Source organism: Mchenga conophoros, linkage group LG12 (genome assembly GCF_057382185.1).
Source record: "Mchenga conophoros isolate Kocher_MC1m ecotype Shallow Benthic linkage group LG12, M_conophoros_male_GT1.1, whole genome shotgun sequence".
NCBI classification, from domain to species: Eukaryota; Metazoa; Chordata; class Actinopteri; order Cichliformes; family Cichlidae; genus Mchenga; species Mchenga conophoros.
Genome location: NC_140537.1, coordinates 20,054,545 through 20,068,425, shown reverse-complemented (window position 1 = coordinate 20,068,425; position 13,881 = coordinate 20,054,545). Strand labels below are relative to the sequence as shown.

Sequence of the window (13,881 nt, the reverse complement as noted above, 5' to 3'; positions counted from 1 at the left end):
TGATGAAGCTGATCTGTGGCTCTGTGACAGGGGAAAGAACAGGAGACTAGGGGGGAAGATGCTTGGCTGTGCCTCTTCAGAACTTTTTGAGTACTTCAGCACTTTTTTTTTGTCCCTGTGTGATAGGGGCAAAAGAAAGAGTTAACTGAACCAAACTGCAAGTCAACAGAAAAGAACCTTACAGAATGCATAGATGTGACAAATACTATGATTGGACCTGTATTGTAATAAAAGACTTAAAAAGAAAAACACATCCAGAAGGATTTTTTTTTTTTAAGTTAATGAGAATCTTCTTCAGGAGAAAGAAGAGGATCCCACCAGGCATTTCCTCTTTCACTTAAGTGGAAATGCCAAATAACAACTCCCACACAGAAAGACAGAAGACCTCAGCACAAACGTCTGGCAGAATGCAATTTTACCATTAATTACCGAAGGTGAACCAGCTGTCAAAACAGCCACACATTTCGTTTTTGTTCACAAATACCCTCCGTTAAAGAGGATGAACTGCAGAACAGACCATGCCCGAAAGCCCAAAGCAGTACTCTTGCACCATTTCATGTTTCCAAACCTTAAAAAAAAAAAAAAAAAAAAAAAAATAGATTCTGTCTCTCTAAGCTGAATATACAAGAGAAACAGAACATTACATGAGCAGCTTTGTTGGTCTAAATGCTTACGGAGTGCACTGAGAGCAGCAAAGCAGCCCAGAGTGTTTCTTTATCGGTGATGTCCTTTGAAAACCTGATGCAGACGGGTTGCACTGAATAGGTCTTGATGTGAAAGGCAGAGATGTTAGATAAATGTGCTCATAGCCAAGGCCTTTGCCCTCTTCCCGATGACGCGTTCTTTTACTCAAATACCTACTCCCCCTTTACATGCAAGCACACACACACACACACACGGAAACACAGACGAACAGTGCCAATAATCCCACTGAGGGCAGCATTTGTTTGGGGACAAGGTGACCCTGTTGCCTTGGGGCCTGTGAACAGGCACAATGAAGGCCTCTCATCCTGCACACACCCAGCTGGCTGTGTTGGGCTGACGATGGGTGGAGAGGTGAAGGGGAGAAGGGTGGGGTTGTGAGAGGCATCGCAACACCCTTCGTCTGCAGTTTTAAAACTCCATTCAGGAAGCCCCCCTGAGATAGCTCTTTTCACACCCTTCACAGACGGAGCAAAATCCCCGCTTGTAACCCAGAGTCACGCAGTCAACAGATGGAGCTGCTATTGAGTGAAGGATCGCGGCAGCAGAGGCGGCTCCCCATCCATCCCCGCTGGAAACAATGGGGCAGCAGGTCAAGAGTGCCGTCTCCAGGAGGAGGGGTCAGGGAGGAGGGGCGTGCTTCGACACAGTTGAGCTATGCGAGCGCTTTGAAACCGGAGGAACTGAGAATCTTTTGGGGTAACGGACAGAGGGGAAGAGGCTCGCGGCTACGTGCAAGTCGCCAAGTTCCCGGGGATCAGGCTCAGGTGGAGGAGGATTGCGTGTGAATCTGGGACAGCAGTGTTTGTGTTTAACCTGCAAACAAGAACAAAAAGACATCCCTATGCACACACATTTGCCTGTTCAGAAGAAAACACAGACTTACAGTTTAACATACATTCCAAGGACTCGCACTTATACTCGCTCATCTCGTTGCAAACACAGCCACGCGTAAAGAAAAGCGGACCTCATTTTTGATCAAAAAAGAAAAGGAAATACAGAAAAAAAAAAAAAACTCAGTGCAATGATGCTTTATAGACAGAAAGGCGAGAAAACGATTGAAGTGCCCCGAAGATATTTTTTTCCATAAAATACTAATGTGTATACTTTTAAAGTTCGTGTCAAGTATTACAAAAGTGGGTCAGAGAGCTTTCTAGTTTTGAAAGCACACAATTAAAAAGCAAACACTTCTATTCAACTATTCCTTATTGTTCAAGCTCTCAATTTTCTCACAGAAGCATCACATAAGATCAAAGTTCCAGACTAAAGCTTATATAAATAGTGACACTAAAGTGCTCTGAATTTATTAATGTTTTGTGTGTGTGTGCTTTTCAAATGTACCGAGTTAACTGTGTGAACCACAGAGGAAAACTATGAATAGCTACATGCTGAATCGCTCATGTGTGCGTGCATGCACAGGTGCATGACCACACAGATCAGAACAAAGCACTCGTGGCTTGCTTTACAGGGGAAAGTATATCCATTTTCATTGACCAGAACTCTGGCTATTATTTTGCTCTGACCTGGAAGTCAATTAGTCAGCTAGGTTGCACTGCCTCGCTGGATTTCTATGACTGGAGCAGAGACAAAGACACAATCAAGGTATACAGTGATCCCACAATTTCAGTCTCTTTTATATGGCATGAACATTTCTGAGGGAGAGAGAAGCCAAAATACTGCTGCCACATGCTCCTCATCCTTGAAAGGTTTGGTTTATGGGGCCATTTTGCACAGGAAGGAACTCATTATAAAGCAGAGGGTGTCAAGAGCATTGCAGCAATTCTCCATTAACATCCACTTGACAAGAAAGTGCAAAAAAAAGAAGAAAAAAAAAAGAAGACTTCCTATCACTCGGGATGTTCACAAATCGCACCTAATTAAACACAAAAGCCTAAGTCCATGAAATCAGAGTGCAGAAAGCCATTTGAAGACAGAGGTGAGAGAGAGCATTTTCTTGGTGGCAAGAAACATACATTGCAAGGAGGCCACAATTTCATTCATGTTTGCGTCTCCTTCAAACAAATTGTCAGCTAAGTACACTGGGACAAAGGGCTGAACTGTTATTCTACCTTCGCTAGGTCACATCACAATACATCAATGGGTTGCCATTTCAGAATATGCTGCTGTTATGCTATTTGAGCCCAGAATTGAAAAAAATAAAGACTATTCCAACCATGCTGAAAAGGATCAATAAGCGCATAGAAAAAGAAAATGGCCATAAACACAGAGGCTTTTATTCAGAGTGCCACAATGTAGATGAAAGCACAGAATGCACCTGGAGAGCGAAGCTGAAAGAGGCAGAAGACAACAGAGCCCACAGAGTTATCAGGTGGGTCCAGAGAGCGTTATCTATATTCAGACCTCGGGATCATCCATCTCCGCAGCACCTATTAGAGTTCTAATATTGTAGGTTTTAAGGAGGCTCTGCTTTCCTGCCACAGTGAGACAGATTCAGCACTGTTGCCCCCTTTCCCTTTTCAGTGTGGTCTCACAAGGTCCTCTTGGTTTTCTACAAACAATACTGCTGGGCTGCGGCCCTTATTTAAAAGATTAATAGGATGCTGTCTTGGCAGAGAAGCAATCAGTGAGGTTTCTGTGACAGCAGAAAATGTGTGAAAACAAGGGAAAGAGGAGAGACCATTGTCACGGTTACCAACTGGCTGCTGGAGCTCAATTGAGATAGCTGTGGCTTTCAAGCCCAGCTGTCAATCACAGCAGCGAGCATCAATGGGGTAAATTTAAATGATAAAACGATAAGTCATGAGCAGGCGATTTCGCTGTCATCAGGACGGGGGCTGCTTCAGAGTAACTCACTATGGGTGCAGAGATTTCACTGCAGCCATATGGAATTTGGTTTTGCATCGAGTTGCTGGCTTCACCCCTCAATCATGACAGAATGTGTAATCACCAAATGTCTTCCTCTCAATCCCTGTTACAATTGGCAGCACAGTGCTGCCACTAGAGATGGGGGAACAAAATGGAAAGCTGACTAAATGACAAGCTTTAAGTGACACTTAATTTGAGATACCCCGGCATTCTCTCAGCTCCAGTAAACAGGATCTATCAAACTTCGCCCACAGACTGTATGACTCCGCAGCTGTCTGTGGGGAGAGGCACAGTATGCCTGAGAGGCCCCCAGCTACCAAGAGTGATGATAAAGAAATCAAATCCTTAATAGTTCCTAAAACACTCCAGAAGAGCTATAGGAACAATTAGCACACTTTCAAAATGTGTACATTTGCATTGTCTGTGTGTCTCGAGGATTTTCGACCTCTGACGATAAGCATAGACTGTATAAAAAAGATGAACAAGGCCACTGGTTTGTGCACTCCCTAAATGCTGATCATATCATTTTTTTGAAATCAGATATTACATATAAGGTGTGGATCTGACTGAAAAATCCAGGGACACTGCTGGCCACCATAAAGCATAAACTTGACGTTAAAGCACGCTAAGTATAACGGAGCCGTAACGTATAAAATTCACATCTTCTTGTATAAATAAGATTTGAAACCAGCGACTGACACCAAAAAACAGCTGGAAAACTGCTAATCATGGTCACAGATCAAGTGAGAAGTCGGTTTGTTTACCCACAGACTTTATACAAACAGACTTCTTTTTCCACCCCAAGAAGTCGCCCCCTGCTGGCCATTAGAAAGAACGTAGAGTTAGAGCAACTCTGCATTGGCCTCACTTTTCAGACCCAGAGACTATGTCCATCTTTTATTTACATTCTGTGCAACAAACCCATTAAAAAAAATTAAATTTAAAAAAAAACAAAAAAACAATACTTGGAGGTCATATCACACAACGTACAAGGCACATCTATAACCACACATAGACACACAGAGATACACAGAACCTCTGTTATCAAATGCCCCTAACTGTTCAAAAAGTTATTTAAAACCCGTGTAACAGAAGCTAATGACAGCCTTAGAGGAAATGACAGAGTAGGGAAAAACACAAGTGAGCTGGTGAAGAAGTGAGAGAAAAACACTTAACAGCTGTTTTCTCCCTTCTTCCCTTTGCTCATCCCAGGAGAGAGTTCCACACGATCTCCCTGATCCTAGTTTGTGGCTGACAGAGGGGACCGCAGATCTGTTCATCTCCCCACTCACATGGCTCTGTGCGTCCCCCCCCCCACCCCCGCCTGCCTCGCCATCGTGCTCTGATGCCAAGAGGGAAAGATGGTAGAGAATGAGGAGGGGAAGCGGGAGTGGGGGGGGGTCTACATCAAGGAGAGACTCTCCCAGTGGGTTCTCGTCAGTTCCAGGCCATTGCACCTTGTTCGCTGGGATTTTGTTTACACACACACGCACGCACACGTGTGCACAAGAACTCACACACACATACATGCGGAGGCAGATGACTATTAATGGATACAATAATGCAGAGTCGCTTTTCAGTTTTTTTGGGCTGCACAGTCACGTGTTTTGTTTTTAACTACTGTTGTGACAACAGGAAGCTTCAGCGGCAGATCACTGTAAGTCACTGACAAAGAAAAAAATAATACAACAGTCTGAAGCCTCGCAGAGCTCATTTAAGTGGCACAGAAGCAGATGACATTCAATCAAAACCCAGTGATACGGTTGATGTGGTCAGCGGTAATGTGTAGCCAAAAGGCCTGACACACTTCCACGGTCTTCGGGGACAAGCGGGGAACGGCAGGCTGCCCTTGTGTGTTCAGTCTCTACAGATGTTGCCTTGGAGAGCGGCTGACTGGTGGGCTGCCGTGACAGCTGGACAGCTGTTCTATAGATGCAGCTACAGAAGCATGGCACTGAGATTGAGGGGGAGGATAGGGATGTATGTTTAGTTTATCTGTATGAAGTTCCCAGGACATACGAAGCTGTCAATTTTAGCATTGGTGCATGAGCCCGGATAAGAAAAGATGGCACCGAAGAGGATATGGAGAAAGAGCACAGATGGGCAAATATCAGACGCGGCTGACGATCTATAAAGAAGCTCCAATAACAAAACAGATTTTTTTTTTTTAAGTGTAGATATAATACGTCAATCCAGAAATGAACAAATACACCACCAACTGGCTACGCGAGCGCAAGACAAAGCATTTAATTTGATCCACAAGGTCTGTTTAAGCAGCCGTGACTTTTTATCATCATAAACAAGTAAAAGTTTAATATGAACTTCACAGGCATGTTCAAATGATTCAAATCTCATGAAAGAGGAAAGGAAAGAAAAAAAAAACTGGGAAGATTAAAAAAAGAAGAAAGAAACAGAAACAGAGAGAATAACTGGCAGATAATTTAAAGGACTCTGGAATTTGTGCCAACACCGAGGCTGCTGGTGATGAAAGGCAGCTTAAATTGGGGGTCATGTTCAGATATTACACCTTTACTCTGCCACTTAAAAATCCAGTAACCTAAATTCAAACCTGCAAGAGAACAGTGCGAGTAGACTGTATCTATTACAACAGAACTGCTTCAGACTAAGATCTGAAAAAACAGAACAGATGAAAAAAAAAGAGCTGAAATGTTGGGAAACACTCCGCTGTATTAAATGTTGTCACCTGCTGAATAAACACGCTGTAAATCATGAGTTAAATAGCTGGGACGGGTGCCAGTCACCACTGCCAAAGCTCGAATTTGTCCTTAGCGGGCCAGACCTTTCATTATACCATAAAAGGTCAGCAATTTGTTCAACTCAATAAAAAATGTTAATAAAACTAAGAGCTCACATGAAGCAGCCCTTGATAGCTTCTGGTCGCTCATCAGAAAACATGAAAGTGTGTGTCTGTGTATTTGTGCATCTGCACCGTCACCAGTGTGGCATTATGTCGGTCAAAGGTCGTACAGCGGCAGGAAATATAGCTTTGGCCTAGTCGTAATCCAGGCCAAACTCCAACAGCAAAAGCACATACAAACACTTTCCTACAAACACACATGAATGCAAGTGCAATTTTGCATTGCACAAAAGCCGGGAGTCGATAAGCACCACCACGCAAAAATCCCCAATTCCAGCTCACACCCTCCACCCTACTGTGCTAAATAAATGAAAAGCCCCATTATAATTATATATGAAATCTTTTAGAGGAAAAAAGTGATTACTGTGGATGCAAGTCTGGAAGTGGGTGGGGGTGGGTCATTGCTAAGCAACCAGTCATTATCCTCCAGAGTAGAGAGCGAGGTGACCGGCCATCCATCTAACTCCGGTGGCTTGCCTGGCTCCTGTGTACCCCCCCTCGCCCACACCACAAACACCTTCTCTTCCCCTTCTTTCCTCCGCCACTCACCCTCTCTGGCTCTCCCTCTTCCTTGCTCCCTCACTCTCTCTCTGCCGTCTCCCCGTCCGAATACAAACAGAGATAAAGAACGCTGCAATCGCTCTTGACACACAAATAGGTTAACACAATAAAGCCGGCTTTGCCTGGCTCACTCGAGGGAGGAAAGCAATTCCAGCAGCAGGCAGGAGGTAATAAAACAGGGCTAGGAGTGTGTGTATGTGTGCGTGTGTCCATACATGTCCTCATGTCAATGTTCCTGTGTTTTTGTATGTGAATGGAAGCAGGCACACAGAAGCTCTTTGGCCCCAGGGCCTAATATCCCAGGGATTTTCAACCCTTTCTTGACACAAATAATACCAGGAGAGAAAATGACAGAAATTCCAGGGTGCTCTGCCATTTAGATTAAAGGAATGGTGGTTTTATATTAACAGTATAGCTGACCTGCATGATCCCTATAAAAACATTCTCCTACGGGTCATATGGCGGCTCTTTTGCAAATGGTCTCTGCCTCGCATGGTTAAAATTCAACAAGTAAATTGAATGAGTTTTATCTGTGCAAGCCTCGGCTCACTCTCCCTGATGCGGCTGCCAGGCCTGGCAATAAATGATAAAAATCTCCAGAGTTTTATTAAATCGTGTTGCATTCACGCTGAACTCGGGGAAAATGGCGAGGTGGCTTCTGCAATTACAGTGCAGACCAGACAACATTGTTTTCTCCAGTCAGTGGAAATTTCATTACCTTACAGCAACCGCCTTAGAATTGGGTAATAGCCTCTTTTTGTCACAGACGTAAGCCGTCTGCGGGAGGTGTGACACCCCCTTAAGTGTTATCCATTTGCAACAATATGCACCAAGCCAGTCGCAGTCCGGATGCTGGTCAGCATAATGTACAGCGTTATTCAGTGATACGGTGGAGGAAGAGAACGGACCAAACAAAAAAAAAAAAGAAAAAGGAAAGCGGTCAATAGCTAATTCCTGAAATGACTGTGGCGTAATCAAAAGCATTGAACCTGGATACATCCATGCAGCTGACATATCTCTCCTCAGGCTACGCATGCCCCCCTTCTCTGGTGTGTCAATAAATAGAGAGAGGGCTAGCACATTTGGCTGTGGATGGACTGAACTGTGAAGAAACCCCAATTAAAGCCTCTAGAAAAGTTTCACACATTTAGGTCATACAGGACAACCATTTGTAAGCGTCAATCAATTCCCCCACGTTTTTACCCGCGGCTTCTTCAACCAGCTAATCAAACAGCAGAGATGTAAAGTGGTGGCCATTGTCAACAGGGAATAAATTACCAAAGCATGAAGAGAAAACATCTTATCTGTCTGATGTATTTCCTGCTTCTGCAGAAAGCTACAAAGCCCAAGGGAGAGCAGTCAACCAAAATGCAGGGAGAGATGGAGATTAGGATGATGTGCAGTTCCTTGTTCCATTAAAGTTTGATCTTCCTCAATAGCCGAGGAAAATCAGATATCTCCCATTCAAGATTAAAGTACACCAGCAGAGAGGCAGAGATTAATCAGAGGCCTGCATGAGATAAAAAACAGCCTTGCTTCTGGCATGGAAAACAGTGGCAATAAAGAGTTCAGCTGATAATATGAAACATGGCGAGGCACAATAGCAAATCAAACAGCATGTAGGGGCCTCCAAAACAAATCAAAGCACCGACTAGACTGCGATACAGTGGCTGAAGAAGTACAGCAGGGGCTGATCTGATAGTAACCAAGGCCTTCATTTTATTACTGTTTAAGGTTGAGGAGGGCACGCTGTGGATTTTCCCATGTTGCTCTCTGTCGCCAGCCTTTCATTCCCTCTCCTCCTCTTCTCCTTGAGATCAATGGCGCTGGGGTGATTTCACAGCAGCCTGCACTGTCACCCAGAACAAATCAATGTGACCATGAGGAAGGCAAGAGCGGCATTGTTTTTAAGGAGAGCAAATTCGCTGTTGGAGAGCTTGTCAGATTTGCTTTATTCTCCTTCTTCCCCCCAAGAAGTCTTTGCAAGGAGCATGCCACCCCTCACTTTACTGCCTGTGCTGTGGAACAAACTATAAACTGCACAGTACTCTGGCTCGCCATATGACTGTACTCATTAACCACGTTTGAACAGCACAGTTCCCGCTCACGATATTGCACAAGCGCCAAAAAAAGAAATAAATAAAATGGGCTGGGTGTCCCTAACCTTTAGAAATGAAAGACTAGACATTAACCTCGAGCCCTGCTGAGACGTGACTTCCATTCTGCCTGACGGAGGGGCGAGAGGGGAAAAGAGAGAGGAGGTCGGAGGATCATTGCTGTCCGTCATGCGCTAAGTGGTTGCAGATAACCCTGATGAGGAGCTGCCAAGGTCTCATGAGCAGAGTAGTGAGCAGGTACAACTCACAAAAATAAGTGAAAATGATCAGTGGGCAGAGAACCGACACCCTTACCAGAAACACAGAAAGAGTGCACGCAATCACACTGCTGTAACTTATGTTAGAGTAGTTCTTCTGCATCACACAAAATCAACTTTCATGTAAACGCTAGAGCGCCTGTTTATAAAACCAAGAAGCTTGCACTGTATTTAAAATTTACTACCACGTCTCACTTAATGCTTTATGATGTATAAATGGAATCTCACTCTGGCATCACATTTCGCACAAGTGTTGATGTCATTAGGTATAAAGTGCTGTGATTTCATTCGTTTTTACAAGGCTAGCAGCATGAAGAGGTTTTTCTCCTACCATATACTGTATTATGGAGTATATGGTTGATAAAATGAGTATTTCTTCTTCTTCTTGTTCTCATTTTTTGATTACTGTAGTTCAGCATTTATAACCATGACAGTGTGGACACACTGGGAAGAATACTCATTTCATTTGACTTCCTCAGTACAGCTAATATAACCATGAAGGTTAATCTTTAAGCGCTGAAATAGTCATAATAATGGTCACAAAAAAGGGCGATATAGATTAGATAGCATTAACAGCTAGCAGTGTATGGGGGTGCTACCTGCACACAAATGTGCTAAATAGCTAAGTAGAAGGACTCTTATTAATCCTGCCTGCAAAGTCCCACCAACGCCACCAAGTCTGCTGGAAAGTGGACATCACTTTTCACCTGTATTTGTTCACGCCGAGTTGCTGAAAGGTGTCTCTGTTTCTCTAGCCCCACTTCCACGTAATGCTTTTTGTTTTCTGTTTCCCTTTTCATGTTCTGTCACTACTGTTCCAGGTACTGATGTGCAAAACAAATCTCTGTACAGGGACAATAGAGTTTATATCAAAACAAGTAAAACTGCAAAGAACAAGAAAGGGCAAATTTTCTGTTGTTTGGCTTAACATGAAAAAGCGTTAAAAGCGTTAAAACAAGAACTGTTATAGACTTTCGCTGATATGAAACACTTTGATCAGGTACCTAATGAGCTGCTGTTGACGTGGCTTTGAGGGTCCGATGATGTTTCCAGGTAAGAAGCTTTGTGCTTTCCTGTGATATCAGTTAACATAAGAGTTGTTGTCTTTTCTTTGGCAGGAAAAGAAGATGAATTTAATGTTTGTTTTCATCCAAAGTGTATTATTCTATAATTGGACTTGGTGGGAAAAAGCTATTTAAAAAAAAGAAGATTTAATTTGCACTTTCAGTAATGAAGTCCGCACAAGAATGGACATAAGCTTAGACACTTGAGGGGTCAGTAGATCTTGAGTAAGGCGCTCTCTCTCACACACACACACACACACACACACACACACACACACACACACACACACACCTACCTACTATTTTAGTCATCTTAACTGTCAAAATGAGTTTTGGTGCCTCTGGGTAGGTGTTGAGACAATCAAACCATGCAGGGATTAAAAAAGATTAATACACAGCACAGGAAATTAAACTTCAGCGACTTTAACGATATTCATGAGTGGAGCTCACTTATTCACTCCAGGCAGGCACTTTAATAAGCAAAGAATACAGCAAGGAGCCCAAATGCAATCAATCAATCAAGCTGATACGCTATTTGAGTTCCAAACTTATAAAATTTCAGGGTTATTTTGGCGTGTTTCTGTTAACTCATTGCTCAAATATGTTCACTACCTTCCAGCTGTTGGCAGCTCAATTAAGTACAAGAGATTACATTTTACTCAAGTTGGCGACTTACGCCCGTTTCATTTTATGATCAAGTAAAAAATAATGTGGAAAACACATGAAATTAACTTTGAGCCCACAAAGCACCGATATCCTTTTGTCAGCTACCAACGCAGAGAAAGCAGAGCAAAAGCAAACATGGTGAAAGCGAGAGGAATGAAATGTGGATCAAGTCTTGAGCTGGCAGCGGGACCCTTGAAGCTCCAGTGTTACAAAAAAAGAAAAATCGAAAAGCAAGCCAAAAAAAGCAGTCAGAACAACAACTACAATCTCAAAAAGGTAATTCAGTGACCTAAATATTAAAGCTTCCCTGCCATTCCACTCTCCCCTGCCTTGTCCAACCATCATGTTGAGTTAAGGCAAGCATTATGCTGGGGAGACTATTTGTTTAGGTGAGGAGCAGCCGCAGAGCTAATATGAGCACAATTTGCTCAGCAGGTCATAGACGCAGAGTGGAGGAAGTAAATGAGGCAGTTCTGCCCCCTCGGGTGCAGCTCCTGCCTCATACATCACTGGATGTTTTATTCAATACAGCCAGGAAGGCTCTATGTCAGGTGCCCTGACTGTGGGGGCCCATATTACATTCTGCAAGCTGCCTATCTGCAAGGCTGCTGGAGAGAGAACGACTGGAAGATAAGAATTTGAGGATGCTTGTAGTCTAATGATAAAACATACAGTGTGTGGCTTTTTCACTGCACAGTCAGCATAATGTGGAGGCTCATTTACGTGCAATGCGAGCAATGGAACTAAATATTGCAAAGCAACCTCAGCAACCAGCGAGGCTCAAAGTTCACGGGAAACAATCCAAACTTTATCAGCTAATTCACAGTCGAGTCAAATTTTCAGACTTCCTCTGGCTGCACCAGAGGCTGGGGCCGCAGAGGGCACGTGAGCTGTGGAATTCACGGGACAATGACAAATTGTCTCCCGACCTTAGTGCAGCACTGAGGATCATCCATATCACCGAGCATAAAGTGAAAACTTTTACAGCGCTAGGCACACATGCTCGTGAATTTTATGAGTCTCTCTATGAAAGCCTGTCACACCATACAGGCACACAATAAAATAAAATAAAAAAGACAGAGATTGTGTATCATTAACACACCAGGGTGAAAATCTCTAATTGCAGCAGGCACTGTAGTTACCCTACCCGTGCGCGGTGACGCACGGGGGCGTACAGATGAGAAATTCGCACCTTTTGCTCTGAGCCGCAACTCTTCCAGTGCCACACATCCCCGTGTCTGTGATGCCTGCCTGCAGTGCACTGGCCTCGACAATATACTTAATTGCTACCCATACTTGAAAAGACCAATATTACACATCAAAGCAGCTCCTCGAGCAATTCGGCAGCGGCTCTCTAACAAGTCGATTTTTACAACACTTCCTATGGGTCAAACAAAGGGTTTAAATCCGAGACATCATCAACCGTGTGGGCAGCATCCTGGGGGGAAAGGAGGGGGGCATTTTATAAACATTCATTATTTTCAGGCGTTTCTCTGTTTCGGCGACAATCCTCCCCAAACATTGAAGCGAAGCTCTGACACAAACTACCATGATGGTTACAAATAAATGACCCGTACCATTCAGAATCTACACGACTGGGAGAGACAGACATGCAAAATATATTTACCATAAATTGCTCCGTAGTGTACACTAGAACTCCATGCAGATCGTAGCATTCACTGAGCAATCTGCCTCATACTTCTGCGGTCCAAATTAAAACGGATTCATTCTGTTGCCCCAAAATCCAGATGCTGCTTTGTCGATGTCAAATGTTGATTAAGTTTATCCTCGTCTTCCGACGGTATGCAAATGTAGCGGTAACCCTGCAAATTAGATTCCACACTCTAGCCTCTAGCATGCAAAGTTAATAAGCTTTGCCTTTTTTTCTCGATTCGGCTGCCAATTTTTGTCGAGGGCAAAAGCGCAGGTCGGCAATTTCAAGAGCGTCCTCAGAAGGATTGCGCACCAAGTGTGCTTCGGGTTTTCACCGTTTAGCCTCCGAATCAAAGTAGGTACAGGGTCCCGGTTGATCTTCCTCTCGCTTGAAGATATCTCCAAATAGCAGAACTCTTAACCGACACACTGGGTAGGTTTAGCGGCTACGCAGTATTCCAAAAAAATCCCCCCGCTGTTACGCATGGGTTTCGTGGTCCGCCTGCTCAATTTTGACGACCTTATGAGAAATGTATCATTCAAATGTTTTCATCTAGGCAATATTGTGTGAAGGTACCCTGAAAGAGATCAAGGCTGGGCCAAAGTAGCTGCCTGAATATCCTAAACTGATGCGATGTAAAATCCCGGAGAGCAGGCTCTGCTCCGTCCGTCACTTTATCCGAGGTGTCGGCAGACGCTCTGAGATGTGTTGCCTCTCGATTCAGACTTAAATTTCCAGGTGAGGCTGTGGAGTAACCTTGACGGCAAAGCCCCGAAAGGCTCTCTTTGGTAATATTAACCAAACAGGAAAAGGTTACGTCTGGATAAAGAGCTAGCTACTTCTGGCAGCTCCGGGATGCGGTCCTGCCCTTCTGCCGAGCTGCCGAGACTGACAATAACCCGGAACGCTGCAGACTGTCAGGCTGCACAGACCGCCCACCGACCAATCACCGCACTGAGGGAATAGAAACATTCCCACGGGTTAGCCAATCATTGGTAATTGAGGACTGTTACCATAGAGATCCTCGGCGTCTAGGCGTCTGAAACCACGTTGTTTATACGCAGAAAAATAATAATAATAAAGAAAACGTAATTATAAATTTAACATAGCAGAATTCATATTAATATCGTAATTACTCTTTTATCCATTGTAGGGT

The 13,881-nt window shown here is 43.9% G+C and overlaps 1 protein-coding gene across 1 annotated transcript in view; it reads right to left on the bottom strand.

Annotated features, from left to right (window-relative positions):
* Positions 1-13,600, bottom strand: part of fam222aa (family with sequence similarity 222 member Aa) — a 51,603-nt gene extending 38,003 nt beyond the window's left edge. The window contains exon 1 of the mRNA XM_085294305.1: positions 12,699-13,600. The gene's annotated coding sequence lies outside the window, so the exon portion shown is untranslated. The remainder of the gene's footprint in view (positions 1-12,698) is intronic.
* Positions 13,601-13,881: the final 281 nt, after the last annotated feature.